Genomic DNA, 22479 nt, shown 5'->3' with positions numbered 1-22479 from the left:
CACAAGATTTTGTGTTCCGGTGAAGATATTATATTCAGCTTCATCTTCGAACTTTAATTTAAAATGGCTAAAACTCGAGAGTTGGCGACAGATTTGCGTCAAAAGATCACAGATTGCCACAAGAAAAGGAAGTGGTATCGAGTAATATCCAAGGAGCATGATCTATAATTGAATACAGTTATCAATATCATCAGGAAGCTATCATCCTGATGATATCATCCGAGCATGCTGTTACTAACCTTCCAAGAACTTGTTGTCCGAGGAAACTAACAGACGATAATGCAAGTTGGATTAGCAGAAAGATTCAGAAGAACCCGTTTGTTGCTCGTGTTGAAATTAAAAGCGACCTGGAGGAAGCTGGGATTGATGTAGAAAATTACACAACCAGCAGAGCTCTGAATCGTACTGGTATTATGTCAAGATTCGATCGAATTCCTTTTGAAAAGTTCGATTTTTGTTTAGCCCGACCAGGATTTTGTCCAATTTCCCAATTCTTGTGATTTTCACGTGTCGCTACTCCAACAGAGGAACCTTTCGTGAGGATCTTGACATATAAGACCAGTACGATTTAGAGCTCTGCTGATTGTGTCCTTTCCTACATAAATCCCAGCTTCCTCCAGGTCGCTTCTAATTTCACCACGAGCAACAAATGGGTTCTTCTGAACCTTTCTGCTAATCCACCTTGCATTCTCGTATGTTAGTTTCCTTGGACGACAAGGTCCGGGAAGGTTAGCAACAGCATGCTCGGATGATATCATCAGGATGATAGCTTCCTGATGATATTTTAAACTGTACTTAATGATAGATCAGGCTCTTCAGATATTATTCGATACCCCTTTCCTTTCTTGTGACAATCTATGATCTTTTGACGCAAATCTATCGCCAACTCTCGAGTTTTAGCCATTTTATATTAAATTTTTAATATAAAGCTGAATAATATCTTCACCGGAATACAAAATCTCGTAAACAATAGCAAACTGCTCTGATTGGCCAATTAAATAACGATATCAGAGTAGTGGAACGTTCAAAGTGAAAAACTAATTTTGAGTACCTTAAAAAAGTGATTATTGTTCACTTTTGAACATGTACCCAATACTTTTGCGCGGGTTGATTTTTATATTTTGTTGAATAAAATCTAAACACTGCTTACTTTTTAATATGCTTTCTATATAATGTTTCTATTACCATCAGCATTATACTGGCCAAATATTAGGTAAAATCATGCACTTTAACTTTAAATATAAAGAAAACTGTAATATATCCAATACTTTTGCGTGTCACTGCATATGTTTTTAATCAATGAACTAACAATGAATTAATGCAAAACTTTCAGTAAGAAATACAGGAGGTAGAAATATAAAGCGTCATATTAACGAAAAGACTGTCGTATTACTCATGCAAAATCTTCACTAGTTTACGAAGCTGAAAGATTATTTCAGGACCTTGAATTCTTGGCAGTTGCGTCGGCGAGCGCTGGCGAGCCCTGTCCTCAATGCTGGCATTGACGCTGCGGTCCAAAAGCATCGAAGCAAAAAATGTCCGATGGCTTTAGGTGAGAGGTCGCTGCCGGCCATCGCTCAATGCTAAATGGTGTGTTCGGGCGAACATATTGGAAAACGGGCCATGGAAAGGAGCCGTTCTCAATGGAAATGCAAAGTGCGCTGCAAGGAGACATTGTGTCCTAAAAACCTTAAGGCCAGGGATGACTAGCAGTGGATAAACGACCTCGTTCCGGTGAACGACAAAAGCTCGTAAGGCAATGACTAACCCAAAAGCGAAGCCATTTTTATTACCTCATCAGTCCATCTGAATGAACTATTTTTACATTCAAAAATTTTCTCGTGTTAGGCTGTAAAATATACACGACATAATTTATAACTCAGCTAATAAAATATAAAAACTGTACAACAAATTCCGACAATATCATTTTTATTTCCATCGAATGATAAAAACACAATAACAGAACAATTAGGTACCAGCAGCACAAATATCAGTCATATTGCTCCAGTAAACACTTTAGATGCTAAATAATCACTCGGATAGGAACTGCCAGAAGCACATCGTCCGGTAATAGCAAAGTTTGGAAATCTTCGGAAACCGAGTTAATTTATGAGGTATGTTGATATGGCCGCGGCGAGGCTAGTAGGTCTAAAGGAGGCACATCAGGCGGTTAAGAGCGGACTCATATGCAGTAAAGAGAAGCCGCTATGTCCGCGCTTAGCTACTGGACGGCAGCTAAAACGTTTCGCTTAGTGGTAAAACCACGCGCAGGATGAGCAAATTTTACATACACAAAATAACAGGAGACTTGTAAACGAGCAGCGATAAACACTAAATAGGCGATGATTCAATACTTATTAATTTGAAAGACTAATCGATTGTGCGAATTACGCCTACACATGACAACAAGATACACTAGCAGTGGTAATCGCTGAATAGCGTATATGTCTTATTATTTCAAGTGTCCAAAAAGTTCGGTTCATCTCAAAGATGACCTGTCCGTGAGCTAAACACGATTCATGTTAAACCTGGAAAGCAACTTTTAAAATGATCAGCCGGAATGGTAATGCACAATTAAAACGGCAAAAACATGATAAAGTTCTAAGATTCATCACACTTGAGGTCACTGAAAATCAACTGAAGGATAATGAGCTGTGATCGAAAACCATCGAATTAAAGAAATCGCTTCAGAAGCGCGCTGAATCAGCAACTCTAAATTGCTCGTGACAAAGCCAATCAGTAAGACGGCGAGAACTTCAGGCGTCAGATGACGAAAAGAGTCGCTCTCGCAAAACTTACCTGAAGTCTTCTCTGATTTGAATTATTGTTGGTCTGGTAAGTATGACCACATTTTGAACTGATTTAACACGTATAAACTTCAACAAATTGAGATGCACACATGATTTTGCCGATGTGTGATTTTCAGCAAGCGTGATAAGGACTCTCTATAGGGGTGAACTATGATTTAAATACATGAAAATTAGTAGCAAGGTTATTACGATTAACGAAAGTAATAACGATCCTATTCGAAAATTTGATAGGGTCGCCTGCCGAAGACCACCACTGCCCTGGATGTAATGGACCATCATGATTCCTGCCTTCCGTGCAACGATGGCTGCAGTTTTGCTGTGGAGGCTTCATAATAATAAAACCCAATGCGCACACTTAATGAACATAAATAATGGTTCGAGGTGTCAGTATATGTATGTTGTCAATAAGATATGAGAAAGTACACGGACGATTCAATCCCAACTCTCTCTTCAATGGACGCAAAAAAATCTTAAATAGAAGAAGCTGAATTAGCATCTTCAATATCGAGGGAGCCACACTTCTGTGGGTTCAACTATGTAGGACGGTCAATATTAAATTACTTAAACAATTTAAATGAATTAAATTCTCGCCTCCATTTATGAGATAAATTTTAATGTGATCCGAAGAACGCATAGAGAGTGAGAGGTTATCGAAGTAATACTATAGCAGATACAAACATATTTCTTGCGTTAACAATGAAGAGAGATTCATTCGAATTCGGCACCAGAAGCTTTGCATAGATCAAAGCAAAGCGAGGGTGTAGAACGCGTGAAATTTGTATGGCAGTCGCTCTGACCAGCGATCTAGTATCGCGACTATAAAGGCAGCGGCGCCGCCAGCCGTTCAAATGCATGGCCATTCGCACTTTAGAATGACTTAAACGGCCGTATCGATTTAAAGCAGCAATATTTACTGTAATGGGTCTCTAAACTGAGCTCACGCACGACTTCTGTTCTTTTTGCTCGATGTGCCCGACATTTATTTACTGATGTTGAGTTTGACGTCGATGCAGAGCAATATTATCGCAGAGCGTGACTGCGGCCATGAGAAACGAGGTGAACGATATTAAATAAATTATTCGTTAATTTTACGTTTGTCGTAATAAATTCTCACTGACTCACTGACTTACCTCAAGAATATTTAAACACTAGGAAATAATCATTCAATGTTTAATGTATAAGACAGCATGCGCATAACAATAATACAAGCACCATTCGATTGTTTTAATTTTGTAACTGCAAAGGTTACAAGAAATCTTTTGCTTCTGAATAATATCACTTCTTGCAAATATTTGTTAATTCCTTGAACCCCGATAAAAATAACCAATCTAAATTCAACCTTCACGATGAAATTCAGTGGCAACATCTAACAACGAGTTCGATAATTTCCGTCGAGGCCAATTTGGCGTCTCCACGCAAGTCTCCCATGAGTCGTGAGGGACTCGCGTCTGCCGCTGCCAGCCCGAGTTTGTGCCCGGAGCCCGGCCCCGTTATGCTAATGTCGGCTTTTTACCGTCCCAACTCCCAAGATCTCTCATGGCGGTTTCGTCGGCTCGTGAGAAGCGCCTTATCACGTTCACAGCTTTTGCTCAAGAGGTTCTTACGGGGCCTTCTCTAGTTTACATCACTTCAAGTCACAAGGAGTTATTAGCTTTAGTGCGGCGAGCTTGCTCGTCAAAACGAAGCCACATTTAACTGGAACCATTTGAAGGTCATTAAAACTTAGAAATCGTTGAAGAATTGAATTTAAAATTTATGCTTTTCCTTGGAACGTTGCATCGTATCGAATAAGTTGTACTGCAGAATTTCTAAATACGCAAATAAAACAATATAACTTTGAATGAGTAGAATATTCAGAGCAAGCTTACAAGCTCTTAAGGACTTCTTCTTGCCTATTACATGCCTAGGTTTAGATTTCTGAGCCCCAAAGAATGTGCTACCACAGACACTGATTCATTGCTAGTTGCTACGCAATTAAGGTCCTGATTAATTCGTGCATCATGAAAGTATTATCGTTTCAGTGGTATTTTCAATGTAAATAGGTAATGATATTGATGATGACATTTTAAATGAAAAATTGTATGTTCACTGAATTAGTGATGGACACCGGTACCTCCAATCGATCAATCATTATGAAAATTTTTCCATTTGATATAACTTGAGTTGGGCTCATCCTACATAAAAATATAAAAATGTTCAAATATTCTCGTCTGAGTAAATGTTTCAAGTCCGTAAAAATGTTTTAGCAGACTATTCCCCGCAGCTGCTATTGCTGATTAATTACAGTTTATCTATTTTACTCTCGGTAATCGTAGGAAGAAATTTTATTACACTGCATAATACTAGAAAATGATAACAATTAAATTTCTCTGGCACTCGATACGACATTTTTTGGCAGGTCTAAGGCCGTGTAAGGCGATGTCGGACATACGAGGTTCACGCCGGCGAGGATCGATGGCCTCCAGCCCTGCGAATCTGAAGGAAGTTAAGTTCAAAAGAAATGAGCGCCCAAGCTAAAATATTTATTGGGAAGGTACAAGTTTTAGCGAAACGAGACCGAACTTTATTGGAAAAAATATCATATGCTCATTGCTATTGATTTTGCTTGACAAAAACATGCAAGTGAGTAACATTAAATCTCAACAATTTTTTTGGTTTTCGTGCTGTCCGTATGCTGATCGTAATAAAGTGGATGCACAACCGTTCCCAAAAATTGGATAATTTTAAATTCCACTACACAATTCGCCTCGATAATACGGGTTGCCTAAATGTAAAATAATCGGGGTTGCCAGAATGTAAAATGTTATGTAAAATAATCCCATAGTTCTCAGTGTAGTGAAAAAAAATTCGATTCGATGCATCGCTGGGAGGCAGGGCCTTGGGATTTTTGCTCGATATTTTTGGAATGAAGCAAAACCAAACAAAAGCTTTACGTATCAAAGCTTAATTTTACCAAAGTATTTAATATATATAATTACTTCCATCATCATTCATGAAAAGCCAGTTATATAAAATTAAATATGAAACTGTAAAAAGTAAGGATATCATTTTTCCGAGAATATGTGTAACCAGTTCTCGAAATAGAATCTTGCCCTCAGAACAAATTTAGTTTCACCGTTATTCACAGAGAGAAAAAAAAAACACGAAAAAAATAAATTGGATCTAAATCGCCTGCAACCGCGCGAAAAAATATCAAGGAAGTCATGAAAATAGGACACGTTGTCGATGCGCAATTTACAGAGATTGCTTTTGATGGACCTCAGTCGGGCGATAAAAGGCCCGCAATCAAACAATCGGCATGACATGCAGTCGTCAAACAATGACAATGAAGTGAGGTAGAAATTAGCTGGTGATCCCGCACGGCAGAGCCCTAAAAATAGCGGGACGTTCCTCACGCAGTGTCCGATTGTTTCCAGTCGATAAAGGGGATCCCGTGTGCTGCCATAAAATTCGTGATCAGTCACCCCTGTAAAAGACGGCCCTAAAAAATGACACCTCACGCAACTCGAGCAGGAAACTGTATGCCTCGAGGCAGCCTAATCGACGACCTCAGCTTAATGCCCAGAGATAACTTCCCGCCAAGACGCCAGTAAACCTTATACAATTTATCATGGACTTCAGTTTTGACGGTCGTTTTTAAAGTTTTACTTCTAAAATTTAATTTGAATTTTATTTTGTCATGGGAATTTTGTTTATTTATAGAGCTAGCCCAGGGAATTTCGTCTAGAATAGATTAACTAGTTTTACCCTTGTGAGCTTTGACGGCAATATGTATTTCTTCCAGTATGAACTCGCATTTGAAATAAAAATCATTATTGATGGATTAATAATTGAGGAAGAAGCTGTATCAAAAAATATAAGTCGGACGATTATTGTGGGACGGAGATTATGAACAATTTGAAAGCAAAATGAAATATCTATGAACATAACTATAACATTTGTTTCTGAATACCCCAAGCATACATACCTCTTGCTAAGGAAATGACAAGCAAGCAACAAAAACGAAGACGAGCAAAATCGGAAATAATTAAGATAGCATGCAATAACAAAATTTCCTAATGAAACTTCAAAAACAAAAACAAAAAATCCATCGATGTAATTTTGGAAATATCGCGAAATGAAATATTCCAACAAATTTTACCTAATATTAGCTTTTCAAGGTCTAGTGATAATTATTTATGCGTTGGTGGTGGGCAGCAGTCAAGCCCAGCGATGGCCAGAACCTGATGATTGCAGGGCTGCGTGCTCTGAAGAGGCAAGAGAAGCCATGCATCAATGACATCGATATGGCCCCATGGGGGGCTAAAGGCCCTATTTAACCTCGAGATTATCGGGTAGCAGACCGCATGAGAGCTCGTGGCGCTGTGTACAGCTTTCAGTCTAAAGGCGCCTCTGGCCAATGGAGATCGATGATGAGATTTATGACTTAAGCGGGAAAATGCCACGAACATGTGGTCTGAATTTCAATTTCACTCAACTGGTGTCTCTACATGCTTTACTGACTTATCACACATCACACAAAGAGTTAAAACCACATTTTTTGTAGAAAATGTTACTACAGAAATGCACTTGGAAGATTAACAAATAAAAAGTACTAATTTCATAATCTTTAAATAAAAATTAGTCCAAAAACTTTTTTCATAAACTATGATCTCGAAAGGAAATAAATTTAATTACTGACTCATAAGGCTTATGGTTAAGATCTTTATTAATAATTGGTTGAGAACCAGTATAATAGGGTATAATTCAGAGTCTCGAGGCATGCAAAGTAAGTTTCTATGTTCGTCATACTTATGAACAGAGGAAATAGTCGGAAAACAACTAGGTACACTTAACTTTGCCCCAAGAGACCTCAGCCATGCCACCGTTAGCGATAGCAGCAAGATAGATTGATGGTAAGAAAAACCTTAACAGTACTTTGCTCTACTTATCATGTTTGAGACAATGTACAGCTAGGCAATTGAAAATCATATTGCTGAAATATTTTCCGAATGTCAATTTGCATGTTTGTTGGTGAATAATTTCAAAATAGGTTTCGTCTTCAGGTATAAGGACGTTATTCCTGCCCGAATTCGGTTAACCTGGTTTATGAATCCAGTTGTGCGCGTTGCGCACCGGTGCAGTCGTGATGGCGTTACGAAAGTTTCTAAGCTTTCTTTCTTTGTTGTTCACCTTTATGCTGAACAGTGCGACGAGATCGGCTGTGTCTGAAAGCGATTTCAAGATATCTCCTTTCCACCTTTGGTGGTTCAGATTTAAGGATTTTAGAACGGTTGCGAAGGAATTGGAGCCTGGTCTTAATAGCGCGTACAGTTCTCATCCCATTGAAACTTTAAACCGATAGGTTTTCCGGTTCCGTTGTAGTTTTGTGGTAACATAGATTTGAATATCTTTCGTATATACCTACATTTTCTCATCTGATTTCAATTTTATTCAAAAAATTTTTGGAACAAATGTAGAAGCTGATTTCCGAAACGTTTTTAACGAATTCACCGTACAAACTGAAGGCAGACGCCCGCCAGTCCTCAATGTAAACTCAGGGTTGGGGACAATTTGCCATGCAACTGCTATATAATAACGTCCAAGACGCAGAATGAAAACTATTTTAACAAGTATTAAAAGTATTAATGAGTAGATGTTAAGCAAGAAGCTCAGACAGACACATGCTGAGGTTGAAATATTATTTAAAAAGCTAAATGTAAATTACCGATTGGCACCGGTCCAAAATTATTAGAGGTAATGCTGAAATATTAACGTCACGAGGAGCGACCCACGAAAGGGGATATCTTCTAATTCAAAGCATTATTGCGCACAAGGATGATGCAGGGAGCTCCTATTGATAATATGGATTTCTTCTGCTGCTACGCCATGAATTGTGAAAATAATTAACTTCTTTCGCAGATGGGCCATAATTTGGGTACGGTTCATAATTAATGGAAGGAATGGCAAATTCAATAGCGGCTGCTAAATAATTTGCCGAAAACTGCTAGCCTCTAATATTTCAGAATTATACTCCGATAACTTTCACGAATTCTTCAATTGGAAGATTGTGATTCTGAATAAAATTGCAGTTAGGAGGAGAAACTCGAGATTTAAGTCAGAAACTATAATAAGAATTTCAACACTTATAATAACAGCACTTAGTGTAGCTATTTCTGGTTAAATTCATTTTCACATGAATAACCTGAATTTTTTTTAACTTGGTATGATTTGAAATACGAAATTGACGCCTGATTGATCCTTTACTACGAAATTATTTCAGGATGGAATTGGTGCAGTCGAATACTAGGACGACCGCAGACGGTCGTGGAATTCAAAAACGTTCAATAAACTCATCGTGCATCGTATATTCAAAAGCTGTGGCCGATGTAATATAGACTAGAGTATAAATTTCGCAGATTCATATAGGAACTTCTGGAAGCAGATTAGAATCGCTCGCCTTGTCACGTCAATGGAATTGAAATTAGGATCTGCATGCAAACAATCAACGACATGCAGATCTTCTGACTGTTCCATCATTTCCTTTACAATGGGATTTGACATCCACCATCAATCAGGTGGATATTGCCATAGTTTCAATGACTGTTCGAAATAACGCTGGTAATGAGAAGACCCTTTTTCTTCAACTATTTCTCTTTCCGATGATCATGGAAATTTTGTTCCTCATTACTGCCCATAAATTCGAACTTTTCCTCAGTAGACAAATTTTACCGTAATTGAAAACGAACCAATGCACATTTCTACCTTTTTCTACAAAATGTTCATATTTCCCCGTATTGACAATAGGCACGTTAACATTATAAAGAAGAGGCATTGAAGGTGATAGGTAACACGTGTTGTCTACATCCTCCCTTCAGCTGCATTTCAAAGTTTCCAACGCTTCGCACATTCCTCGTCTCCACATGCTTTTAGCGTATTTCGTCAAAATTCAGAAGTCATTCCTCATTCAGGACACATGGCCACATTAATGTTTTACAAAGCACGGCCGCCCACACTTTAAAATTCTGTACGTGAAGTTGGATAAGAGTTCGTCGGCGCTGCGCTGGAGCTGAAAAAAAGTGACGCGGCTGCCAGTCCCGAGTTATATCTGACTTAACTCCAGAGTTGTATACTCGTCCAAATCCGACTGATGTCTTGCTCTTGCATACTTTCAGATTTGATGCAATACAACCTAAAGCTCTAGCTCGAGAGTGCTTGCAGACTTTCAGAAACTTGTTATCATGCAGGCGTGCTCTGGTAAGCTACCCATGCAAGATAAGATGATATGCAGCCTGAGACGCAAAGCACGTAATTCATGGGAAGACTTGGCCTGCGTGTAGCAAAGCTCCGACTCAGGACAACGATGCAGTTTCAGCATACAGTGGACCCCAATTCCGGACAAAGTCATAAAAGGCGCAGTGTTTTCTAGGATACAGAGCCTCGGGATGCTCCTACAGCGGTCTCGCCCTGAGAAAGGACGCGTGTCCTGTGAGCTAAATCTTCGCGATAATCGGATAGTTTTATACTTTTTATAATTTTTCTCCGGCTGCTTTTCCTTTTATCGACACTATTTTCATACGTTGAAATTCTCACATGGGTATATTACAATATAGGTGATTGCCTAGGCCAATATGGTAATAAATAATTCACAGTCTTGGTTGCAGAGTAGGTTAACGTTAAAAAGCTGTACCCGTTCACGAGAATTCTTTACTAAAAAAACAAGTCCTAAAGATCTAAATCAATTAAGCAAAATTCATTGCTGTTTCCGGAAATTTCGTACAAATTCTTAAGCCGCCAAATGTTTAACAATGGACTTGAAAAAATCGACTCTCGCATTAAAGCATCACGATTTTACAACGGCTTACGAATCCTGACGGAACTAAAGAAAAAACATTTCTGAGAATAAAGTGACGAGTTGCAGGTGTAAATAATCCCTCCGTTTCTGAAGCTCGCGCAGAAAATGCCTGCGTAATCCCCTCGAAAATATCGAGTGGTAGATCAACGCTGGAGTCTTACGTGGCGGCGAGAAGACTTAAGGGCTGACGTTCTCACCTACGCCGCTATATATAGATCGACTTTGAAGAAACCACAGTTAATTAAAATACCACATTGTATTTAGGTAATTATTTTCATTATCATATGCAGAGCCTGGCAAGAATTCTTTCACCAGACATAACAATAATATATTTTTAGCGTATTTTCTCATTCAAGGCAAAATGCCCTATTGTGCTCGTCATGTCCGTCCGTCTGTCTGCCCGTCTGTCCGTCCGTGACTTCACATTTTCGTCGACGAGAAAATGCGCTCTCTGTCACTCACTGCAGTGAGTATTGAGTTATATTTTTTAATATCTATATCATTTATGGGTGAAAATGCAGGGATAAAAATTTTGTACAATGGAAGGAATACTTGTTCATTAATATTGTTACAAAATTTCTCCGGTATCGAATAAAACATTTTAACGATTACATATGTGAGGACGTTGAAAATTCTGAATATACATTTTACAGAATCGGTATACAATCAAATTTTACGCAAGACACGGTCCTGAGTATCGAATACAAGGATTGTTTAACGGAGACGTGAAGGGAAATGAATTGTTTGTGAAGCTGGCAGAGACAGAGAGAAATGATCTTAGGATCATCGGCACTTTGGAAGCTTCCATAAACGTCAGTGCATCTCTCGACGTCGCCTTCGTCGTTACGGCTTCGTCTGTAGAAGCTTCATTTCAGCTCTGCATTGAAGCTTCATCTCAGCCCTGCATTGAAGCTTCATCTCAGCTCTGCANCATTTCAACCCTGCATTGAAGCTTCATTTCAACCCTGCATTGAAGCTTCATTTCAACCCTGTATTAAAGCTTCATCTCAACCCTGTAACTAACATCGATCTCATAGTCGAGATGTATTGTAATAAAACGCGTTGTATTGGCTGTAGAAGTAAACTGTAACAGAGGAATGCACGAAATCCAGACGAAAATTTTAGGTTCCGTTCTAAGCTTTTTTCCCGTTGCACGTCTCATAAGTAAAATTTAGAAATATTATCCATTCGGTCGATATTAACGCACGCTGTTTTAGGCGATTGATTAATTCAGCATTCATGCATTCATCACATTGCTATCGACCCAATAGCGATCGATTAACATGTATAATTTTAATTCGTACGTATATTTATACAATTTTACCATGATGGTTCTCAATTATTAATAAATAATTGAATCTCGTATTACAACCGTAAGCAACGTGCTTATGTTGGTCATGATATAAATTGAGTGTGAATGATCACTTCAGATAACAAAACATAAAAATAAAATCTACAGACGTAACACCTTTCCCCACAACTTCATGATAAGCGCCTAGCTGTATTTTCTCATAAACTTAGCATCTTTTCCTATGAAAGCAATGCATAACTTGTATTAAAGGGAACTTCAGTAACATAATAATTTGTTTGCGGTATTCTTGCCGCATTTCAGCGAGATTTAAAAGTTAGGCAAGAACAGCACAGAAGCTGAAGACTCAAGCAAGCGTGAACGCTTTGTCCCGCGCTAGAATGCCATAAATAATGCAACATATGCGACCATCTCGGCCATGTAATAATATTCTGCAAAATAGAAACTCAGCGCAATGATATGCGGTGTATTCTGTGCAGAAGTTTGAATTAAACTTCTGTACGAAAGTTTGAACAAATTGAAACGAGTGTTCAAAAGCCTCTGGCGGAGGGAGCGGTGGGGCATACGGAATGACGGTCGTTGAGGCAAATTTGTTCTCCGCAAGTAATTCTAAACAATCGTCGTATTTACGAGATAGGAATGCCATATAGCAAGCACGGGTTATTTGCAAGGCTTTCTATAGGCACACAAATCAAGAGTGCTTGAAGTTGAGTGACTTGTGGCGCTGAAATACAGATTTGAAATGATGTAGTATAAAGTACCGTTGACTTTGCACAGTAGATTTAATGCTATCAAAAATCGTAAGGACATTTTCCTTACACTTAATGAATGATCACCATTCGTGATACTAATTTTTTCACTTTACTTCAACTGAAGTTTGCTTGAAGCCAATGACTTTGTACGTCCAAATCTTCAACGCAGGTCAAGCGAGGAAATAAACGCGTAAATTTTGACGTTTGGAAATTGTTTTTTTCCGGAAATATCAAACAAGCCAAAAAATATTATTGTGAGATGAGAATCATACACGCGTCATGGTGCGGCTAAAACACGGCAATTCTACGGCAACCGGCCTACTATTTTCAATAGGGATATGGCGCACACCTCATAAAATTAATGGCGCTCGCCCTGGCCGCAGCCTCATCGCTGGTCTCTGTGCTTGCTTGTGTCCGAGCAACTCTTTTGTTCGCTCTGATCGATGACGCAGAGAGCCTCCGACCACCTGAGTCGAGGTGAGCTGCGATAACTGATGCAGCCTTCGCCACGTCAGCCAGTCTGATACTTTTATTCTGAGACTTGGGTGATGATGCAGCGGACATGAAACTTTACCGTACATGGACGCACCAGCCAGCCTGATACTTTTATTCTGAGACTTGGGTGATGATGCAGCGGACATGAAACTTTGCCGTATATGGAAGCACCAGCTAGCCAGCCGCTATCATGCTCAGATTTGTGCATCAATAGAAATTAGAGCGCATCACCATATGACGTCAATGCAACCGTAAGCTCATTAATAACAATTGTCCTCAAAACAATTGACGACATTAATAAGAGTTACAAGCCATGCGTCATCTATCATCTGAATTGGAGAATAAATTGTACGAGCTCATAGTAATATACCAAAAACATCAAATAAAACGTCCCTAATTAATACATAATAAAAGAAGACAAGCAAAATTTTTTTTGATGTCAAAAAGGAAGAAAGCCATGAAGTGACCGAAAATTCATTTGAAAAGTTACATTGTAAATGTCAGCAATCGTAGCTGATCAAATTCTGGCCTGATGGCATTTTTCGTATTGAGGGAAAAGGTTTTTTTATTCATATGAAAAATATTCTACAGCGACAATTTGAATCGGAATGAGAGCTTAAACGATAAACAGTGATTGAGGAGCGTGATTATTGATTATTGCATATGGGATTAAAACATTGAAATTATTTGTTGCTTGGCTGGGAACTATCCTGTTGTTCAATAATTAATGTATTCGATTTTCTTAACTTGTTTGCAATTCAACTCGATTTCCATGTCGCCTTTTTGCGTAGGCGTTATGTGACCTCAGCCTGGGATCTTTTGTAAATTGAATGGCAGCGGCATGGGAGCTGTACATTTTTTCAAATATTGGAGGGCAGTGACGTTGGACTGAAGTTCAACTTGAATGGTCGATCTCCTCTCCTCACCTTAATTATGGTTTCATGTATATAGACTCGGACGGTTACTTTTCTTCTCACGACAACTATTGCTACATCACTTCCATGTAATAATCCTGTAGCAAATGCATTCGAATCATATCTATATTATACTTTTGAAGCGACTCGCGAGCCTGTACGTGTACGGAATATTGACCATTTGGGTACTTCAGAAGCCAATAGTTATTAGATGTATTGTTGTACAAAAATTAACCCTGAAACCTCCAGAATCGCCGTAAGATGCGCGCATAATCAACAGAAAACAGTGACAAAAGCTTGCCCTACTTTAGGAAATCGTGCAACAGCCAATATCAAGTCTTGCTGTTACCGACAAGCATGCTTTTTTTCTTTTTATCTTTTATTTTCTGGAAGATTATTGATTATTCAGTGGAGAATAGAAAGCAATACTGTGCAAATCCTTGCACTGCTTGTAAAGTAAGTTTATTTTCACGCACGACGGCAAATGTTGCTGTACTTCATGGTAATTTGTCGGCCGGCGTGAGCGATCAATCATGTTGTGATACTCACGTCGACTTCCATCCTACTTAACCTAAATGAACTATAACGTGTTGGCAACCATCCTGGGAATTTTTTTTTCTGCCACTCGTTGAATCTCTTGGATTTTTTAATTTTTAATTCTTTTAATATATTTCGCTATCACATAGAAATAAAAATTGTTGAATTTTTTTTCTAGGGAGAACGGAATTACTACTGAGCAATTTGCATGAACAATTTTTTATGAAAAATTACACTAAATGCCGTCGCCTCTCACAAAAGAAATATACTCAATTCATCATAATCCATGAACATTATTCTGGAATTATTCTCCCGCAAGTTACAATAGCTATGGAGGTTTCATCAGGTGCCAGTAGCCTACGTATTGAACTCAGTATACGCCTCATATTAGTCTGTATGTCCATCTGATTAATCAGAATACACCTCGTATTCGTCTAGATGAACGTCATCTTCATCAGTATACACCTCATATTTCGCAGCATACAACTCTTATTCGTAAAGGTGATGATATTGGTGCCTGTAAATACCTCTATATTTGACTCCCGATTGACTTTGCATTCAGGGGCGCAACTGGCAAGGCCGCGGCAAAGCTCGTTAATTTTCGCTTGCGTGAGGATGGCGACGGCCAGTAATCTTGTAGCCTCCAGACAGAAATGCGCCGCCCGACGTCATTCGTTCAAGTCGTACGCAGAAATTGCCACCTCGCATTACGGTAGACGAAGGCTATATCTCAAGCAAGTAAGAACATTGAAATTTTGCCAGGCTGGGAAATATTGTTGAAGTATCTCACCAAATGCAGTTTTAAGAAGTAAGACATTTGGAGCAAATTCTCAAATTTGTCTCCTCTGTAACTATGCATGTTCTTTCTATGAAGATTCCGGTTTTGACCTTAACAGAGAAGCTGTGCAATAATTAATTAATAGTTAATTTTAAATGAGTAATCATAGAAAAATAACGCGCGCTGGTCGAACGACTTTGACTGGTCAATGATCCATTATTTTATTCGAAGCAAAGTGATTAGGCATTTTGTTCGCAATATGAATTGCAGGACATTTACAAAATGACTTGGCCTGACACGAAATTTTTTATTTAATAATAATAATCTTCCTCGATGTTATTAGGATATGTTATCGTTTATGTAATCATTTCTGTCTCGAAGCCCATCTGGTTTATTCGGACACGAAAGAGTTCCACAAATGCAAGCCTATTTAAAAAGAATAAGCTAATCAGCAGGGAAATATTCTGATCAAACAGGAGCTAAGTGTGGCTATAAATATACATGAAAGTTATAAACAATCTAATGTACAGGAAGCAATATACTACACAGAAGGAAAATTATTACTGAGAAGCTATCTTACCAAATGAAAATCTGTACTGAGTAGTGCAGCACGAAAAATATATTATTAGTTTCTATCCAAATGCCAGAATCAAATCTTGAATTTAACCTCTAAATGTAAATAGAATCTAATACAAAAAAATAGCAGCTTGCAAATCACCATATCGCAGTTGTCCCATTCGTTGCCCTTGCCGCTTGTACATTATTTCCGTAAGTCTCAGGCACGCTGCATCGCTGCCACCCGCACCCATCATTTCCATCGGTTGTCAGCCATGCCGCTTCGCTACCACGGCGCCCCTATCATTTCTCTTGATCTCCTGTCGCACTGCATCTCCTTCTGTGCGTGCCTTTCATTCCTTTTGGTCTCAAGTTGCGCCGCATCGCTACCACCGCGTGATCATCATTTCTCTTGGTCGCCAGTCGCGCCGCATCGCTACCACCGCGCGACCATCATTTCTCTTGGTCGCCAGTCGCGCCGCATCGCTACCACCGCGTGATCATCATTTCTCTTGGTCGCCAGTCGCGCCGCATCGCTACCACCGCGTGATCATCATTTCTCTTGGTCGCCAGTCGTGCCGCATCGCTACCACCGCGCGACCATCATTTCTCTTGGTCGCCAGTCGCGCCGCATCGCTACCACCGCGCGCCTATCATTTCTCTCGCTCTACGACCTCCCCGATTCGGTGATGCGACGCCGCGCAGGTGACCGCAGGGAGCCGTTAGCTTTCTATCGACGCCTCGCTCGACACATTTGTCGCCGCAGCCGAAAAATGGCTGTTGAGGCTTCATGGACTGGATGCTACGCAGCACCAGAATTGCTAGGGCAGATTCATGGAAGCCTCTCGCAATTTTTTCCATATAATTAAGTGTGATCAAGATTCTTACATTGAATTTAGTAGACGAAATAGGTTACCTCAGTCCAATAACGACAAGCTAATGAAATAAAATAGGCATATTTATTCCTCATTTAGGTTCATAGCTTAGATACTGTAATTGTACATTGAGAAATTCGAAATGACATTTCGAAAGATTATACTAAATAAAGGGAGTAAATTAAAAAAGGTTAATAGTTGTTCGCAAACCAATATTAAAAAATATGGGGCTGGCAGAAATGCCCCATTTCAACTTTAGTACTGCATTCAACGACTCTTTGTCTAAATTTACTTCAGAAATTTAGTCACAAATCCCCAAAACGTCTTCCTTCTTACTGAGAAACTACCAACAACTATAGGTAATAAATTCTGAGCCATAGAAATTACGTAGATTGAACAGACAGCGATAATGGCGCTATGCAGGCAGAGCTTGATAAACGCCTCACGCCACGACTGGCCGATCCTTCATAACGTAAGTCGTAAACTGACCATTGAATTTCATTGGTATCAGTAATACCGCTGTAACTGGATGGCTTGGCAAGATGAAAGTCGAGACCGGGAAAGCTTGTCTCAATGTTCCAATTGTATTTTACCTTGTAGCTGAACAGGACTAAGTTGGCGAATGATTTGGGGTTCATTAGGCTTCGAGAAAAACTTCCATCAATAAGCCAATATCGGTCCTTATTACAACTCAGCAGCAGCAGCAGCAGCAGCATGCGACGAAAGTACATCAGAATAACGGCATAAGAATGAGTACATAAGAAAAACGTCTCTTTTTATCTGAATCTGAGGTCAAACGATCACTACTAAACTTCTTTTTGTGTCCGGGATTCTGAAAGAGCAGGCACACAATATCAAACTAAGCATGCAGGTGTGGTATATTTAGTTTTAGGATAGATTACCTATATCTTCAATCCTCCTATATTTCTTTCATAGAACGGGGTTTAAATCGTCAAAACGTGCGCTATCATTCAGGATAACATTAATGAATTGTTCTTGATCAAGTCTTCTGAAGACCCAGAAACAATTACATCAATTATACTTTCTTACAAATTTACCTCACTTCAAGGGTGGCTGCAAAACTCTGCCCACTGCAACTGGATAACTATCAAGGACGATGCAACAAAGTCTCACCTTAGCAATTATTGCCACTGCGTCCGCGGTGCCAAGCGGCAAGCAGGCGCCCGAGTTTCTTCTTCTCAAATGTGCTGAGGTGCGAGGGAATTTCGTGACAAGGGACCGTCTTCAAATGGTCACGAATTTTACGGCTTGTAATTATGTTGAGGTCTCGTTTTCTGGTCTAAAAACGGCAACAATAATATCACTGTAATAGTTCGGTGAAGCTCATGGGAAATTATTTATAGTTTCCTCTATGTAAACCAGCAAATTTGAGGAATTTAAGTTTATTCAGACACGACAAATTCCCACAAATTTAAAGGCTACGGCCTGAGGTTACACCAGCTTTTATGCAGACGAGCACTGAAAAATAAACCAATGACCAGTTAAATTAACTTCTGTTAAAACTTATTTCTGTTGATAAAAGTTCAGGCGCTTCGTGCGCTCGTAATATCGAATCCAGTGGCAAAGCAAAAAGTCACTACCGCTGGGTGTGTGCATGTCATTATATGCCTCATGGATTGTGAATTAAAAAAAATGCAATACATAAGTCAAAATCAAGCGAATAAAAGGTTAACTCAGGCGGAATTTCTTGTTGGCAAGGGAATAATTATGCACCTCGAGACAATAATAAACTATTATAAGGTTTCATTGCAGGTTCATTACTTGTGTCACTCTCACAAATTAACAACCCGATCAGTTCGAACTTTTTACATCAACAATTTCACCTTATGGACGTAAAGAAAAAATTATTATCAAATAATTCGAGAGATCAAGATTTCAACGTACATCAAGATCGTTTTCCTTCATGCGCTTTTTTTTCTCAGAATAAATTGATGGGAAGAAATAAATCAAGTCTTCAAGCATCATCCGAGGCTAAGTCATTGATGGACTCAATAATATGAGAATAAGTGCATGTAATAAAAACCATCATGAATACCACTTCAAGGTTGTGCAGCCTAGTCAATTATTATTGCTTAATGTCACAATCGGCATAAATACATAATCGAAACACGGCAAAAAATTGATTATATATCACACACGACACCATACATAATCATAGCAGTATAAATATTTATAATTACGGTGGCTATAGAGAAGCAACCTAGTTGCAGGTTGCTAGGGCAGGAGTACAACATCCGTAGACTGTCTGCACAACCGCTCGCTATCGCGGCCAAGGAGGTACTGTGACCGAGACCAATGGGAGGGTCGGAGAGAGAGAGAGAGAGTGAGGGCACGTCTGCAAAAGGAAGAATTGTGGGAGAGGGTAAGCACGTCAATAGAGGGGGAATTAGAGTGAAAGGGAGAGAACTTACAGGAAGGAGGTAAGCGTGCAAGCTAGGGTATAATTGGTCGAGATTTGGAAGACGGTCGGTAATGATGTTTTCCCACACAGTATTGCAATCCAATATAAAGTGTGCTCAACAGGAGCAAATTAGTCTTATACCAGCGGCCTTGGTTTGGACAGACGGTTTTGTAGAGGTCAGTGGACAGGTCCAATGAACTCGCTAACTAAACAGTATTCGCACATCTTCCTTCGTCAATCTATTATTTACGAATAAAATTTTCCTGAGTAGAAAAGCACATGCCAAATAGTCGTACAGTTTTGCGCTGAATATCTAGATAAAGCTATAATTGTAATTTTATGCTTTGGGAGAGGTATTTTGTTATAATGATTCGACCCTGCTTGGCAGAGCGTTTCTAATTTAATTTTTGGGAACTGTTGGGCAGTCCGCGAAAATATCACGAAAAACGTAAGACGCCGTATATGACATCACTTATAAAGTTTTCCGTTATCCAAATTTGGAATAATTTTAAGTTATTTCATAGTTATTCATCTAGAAGACAAAGGGTCCGAAGCATTCACGCAAGCCAGGAAAGCGAGTCTAAGGGAGGTGATTAGTTCTGGAGAACAGGTTTAGGAAGAAGAGGTTATAGTGAATGTGTTGGATGCGAGTGCGTCAGGAGGAGTAGCATATTCGTGAGGAATATTGTGTCCTGAAAAAAGCCTATTTTAAGAGGAGATAAAGCTTGGAAATGGAAGCTTAGAGTAAGTGGCGAGTACATCTGGAAATGGAGGCTTAATATAGATACAAAATACGTCTGGGTAAAGAAGTTTATATATTCTCAAGGAAGATTATGGCCTAAAAAATACTTTAGCATTAGAGTAAGCTTGAAAGTGATAGCAATGTATAAGTGGAAAGTATATCAGGAGTTGGAAACATCGAGTACATAGAGAGCACGTCTGGAAAGAGGGGCATGATCTAAAGTAAGAGAAGTACGTATGGAGAGTGAAACACAAGGGGCAAGGAAATTACGTATGTCAATGAAAGCATATTTTAAAGTAAGAGTACATCAGGAAGAGGAAGCATACTGTTAATGGAGGAACATGGGGCAAGGAAAACATGTTGAAGGAAGAGTTCTTTTCAAACAAAAATTCTAGTGTAAAAAGAGAGCTCGTATTGATACGGAAGCAGAGCGTAAAGGAGAGTTCGTCTGGAAAAGGATCATAGTGTAAGAGAAAGAACGCCTATGCCCAATCAGCCGCTTATACATGGCGAGGTTCAACCTGCAGACAGTAAACTCTACGGGTTTTACAACCAAAAATTAATTTACGGATGCTTCGTGGCTGTTAAAGTATGCACATAGAATTGCATCAAAAATTAGCTAGAGAGTCAATCACTTACAACTTTTCCCAGTTTTTGATTTATTGAGAAAGAAACTTGCGAAACTTTGACTGTGAACGCTGTAGAACCTGGACAGGTGAACAAATAAAATTGCTCAATATACATATAGTATGAGGGAAGCATCACTGTTACGTGTCATTGTTTTTTGTTGCATTGAGATTTAATTTCTTTTGATAGTATTTTTGAATACTATGCGTCTCTATACATAATTTAAATCACTTTTCCTGTTAAGTTTGTGTACTTACATACAGTAAAATACGATTTTTCAAGTGTACGAATATTTATTTCCCCCCACTGTACATATAGTATGAGGGAAGCATCACTGTTACGTGTTTTTTCGCTGTATACGGAGTAGATAGAAACTAAAGCGCTAAATTTTCATTAGCGTTATTTTCCATATTTAATCGCTAAACAAAGTAGGTTTTTCTATAATGCAGAACATACCGTGCACCACAAGTCATTCAGCATTAAGCACTTACTACGTTATTTTTTTCGATCATACTTTCATCCCCAAATTGCGAATGCTTTTTTATGCAATTTTTTTCCTGTGGACAGTGATATTGTCGTCAAAGTACAGTTCTGGCAATTGGACTTCAAAGGATGAAAGAAAGGATGACTTCACTGTCAGCCAGGTTCAGAATGAACAATTTTAAAATTAGCCTAAGTGAATCATTACGTAACAAATTCTGAAAAATGTGTAAAATATATGAAGCACCCAATAATAGAGCATTATAGCTAACGCTGCTAGAGGGAAGATTTGTTTTGGTTCACCTTCAACAGTACATTACTTATAAGGATGCGGGGTTTCGGAAATTTCCTGTCCCTCAAGTATATTTTATAATCGTTACACATATCAATAAATATACAGGCTGACATCAAATTACTCGGCGAACTCTCAGATAGCTTCAACATCAGGAGGAGAAAGCATGTCTTAAACTTGAATGGTACTTTTACAATAAAGTTAGCTAATTTGTAAAGAAGATATCAGAGAAAAAGTTAATTTGGTCACAAATTAATAATAATAGGAGAAATTTCATATCATTAAATCATCCTGCTATAAAATCATTTCCTTTTCAATGCAACAACAAAAGAAAGGATTTCACTCGGTATTCCTGTGGCATCCTGCTCCTCGCACGCGCTCATAGAGCAGGCAGACCCGAGCAAAAGACTGGGCAAAGATTTAGACGGTGCATGCCGGCATACAAGGGCTTAAATTGGTCGGAACGCTGTCTCGGGTGTCTTTTATGTTATCGAGAAAGGGGATAAGCTCCAGCATAGGGGATGTCGTGGCAGCGGGTGCCGCTAAGCTAACATGTAGATGACGCGTCTTCGTTGATGATCAACACAGTCGAGCGGCAAGAGGAGGGTTCTCTCCAGCGACCGTGAGAACTATTTCTATTATCGATTGAATGTTTTGAGGACGGTAGTTTCATGGTATTAATGATTAAGTGAATACCTAATGATATGGATTCTCGGATAGCTAGCTATGATGTGTGTAATTAAGCTGTTAATTTAAACAATTTGAATGAAAATCATTATCTGTAACTAGACTCGTTATCGGTGCATAATTTGAATGCACGAAAAACATTTTCACACTGAATTAATTCATACCTAGAATTAATAAGGTTTAAATCTACCGATTAACTAATTTACGAACGCAGTACACATTGGTCCCTCTTGCGACATTTTGCACCCCCAAGCAAAAGAGAGCAAAAAGACCGTAAAAAGCAAGATTGTCCCTCCAGAAGGCTACAGCGAGGACTGAATGCGGCAAACTGCTGCATGCAAAAGCCATTTGGTGGCCCCCGCTGCACCTC

General features: G+C 39.1%; 1 protein-coding gene across 1 annotated transcript in view; it reads right to left on the bottom strand.

Annotated features, from left to right (window-relative positions):
* LOC125179126 overlaps positions 1-18340 on the bottom strand; it is a 70544-nt gene extending 52204 nt beyond the window's left edge. The window contains exon 1 of the mRNA XM_047884355.1: positions 17994-18340. The gene's annotated coding sequence lies outside the window, so the exon portion shown is untranslated. The remainder of the gene's footprint in view (positions 1-17993) is intronic.
* Positions 18341-22479: the final 4139 nt, after the last annotated feature.

This window comes from Hyalella azteca, unplaced genomic scaffold (genome assembly GCF_000764305.2).
Source record: "Hyalella azteca isolate HAZT.00-mixed unplaced genomic scaffold, Hazt_2.0.2 contig15271, whole genome shotgun sequence".
Classification (NCBI taxonomy): domain Eukaryota; kingdom Metazoa; phylum Arthropoda; class Malacostraca; order Amphipoda; family Hyalellidae; genus Hyalella; species Hyalella azteca.
Note: the sequence above shows the minus strand (reverse complement) of the source record. Positions and strands in the feature narration are given on the sequence as shown.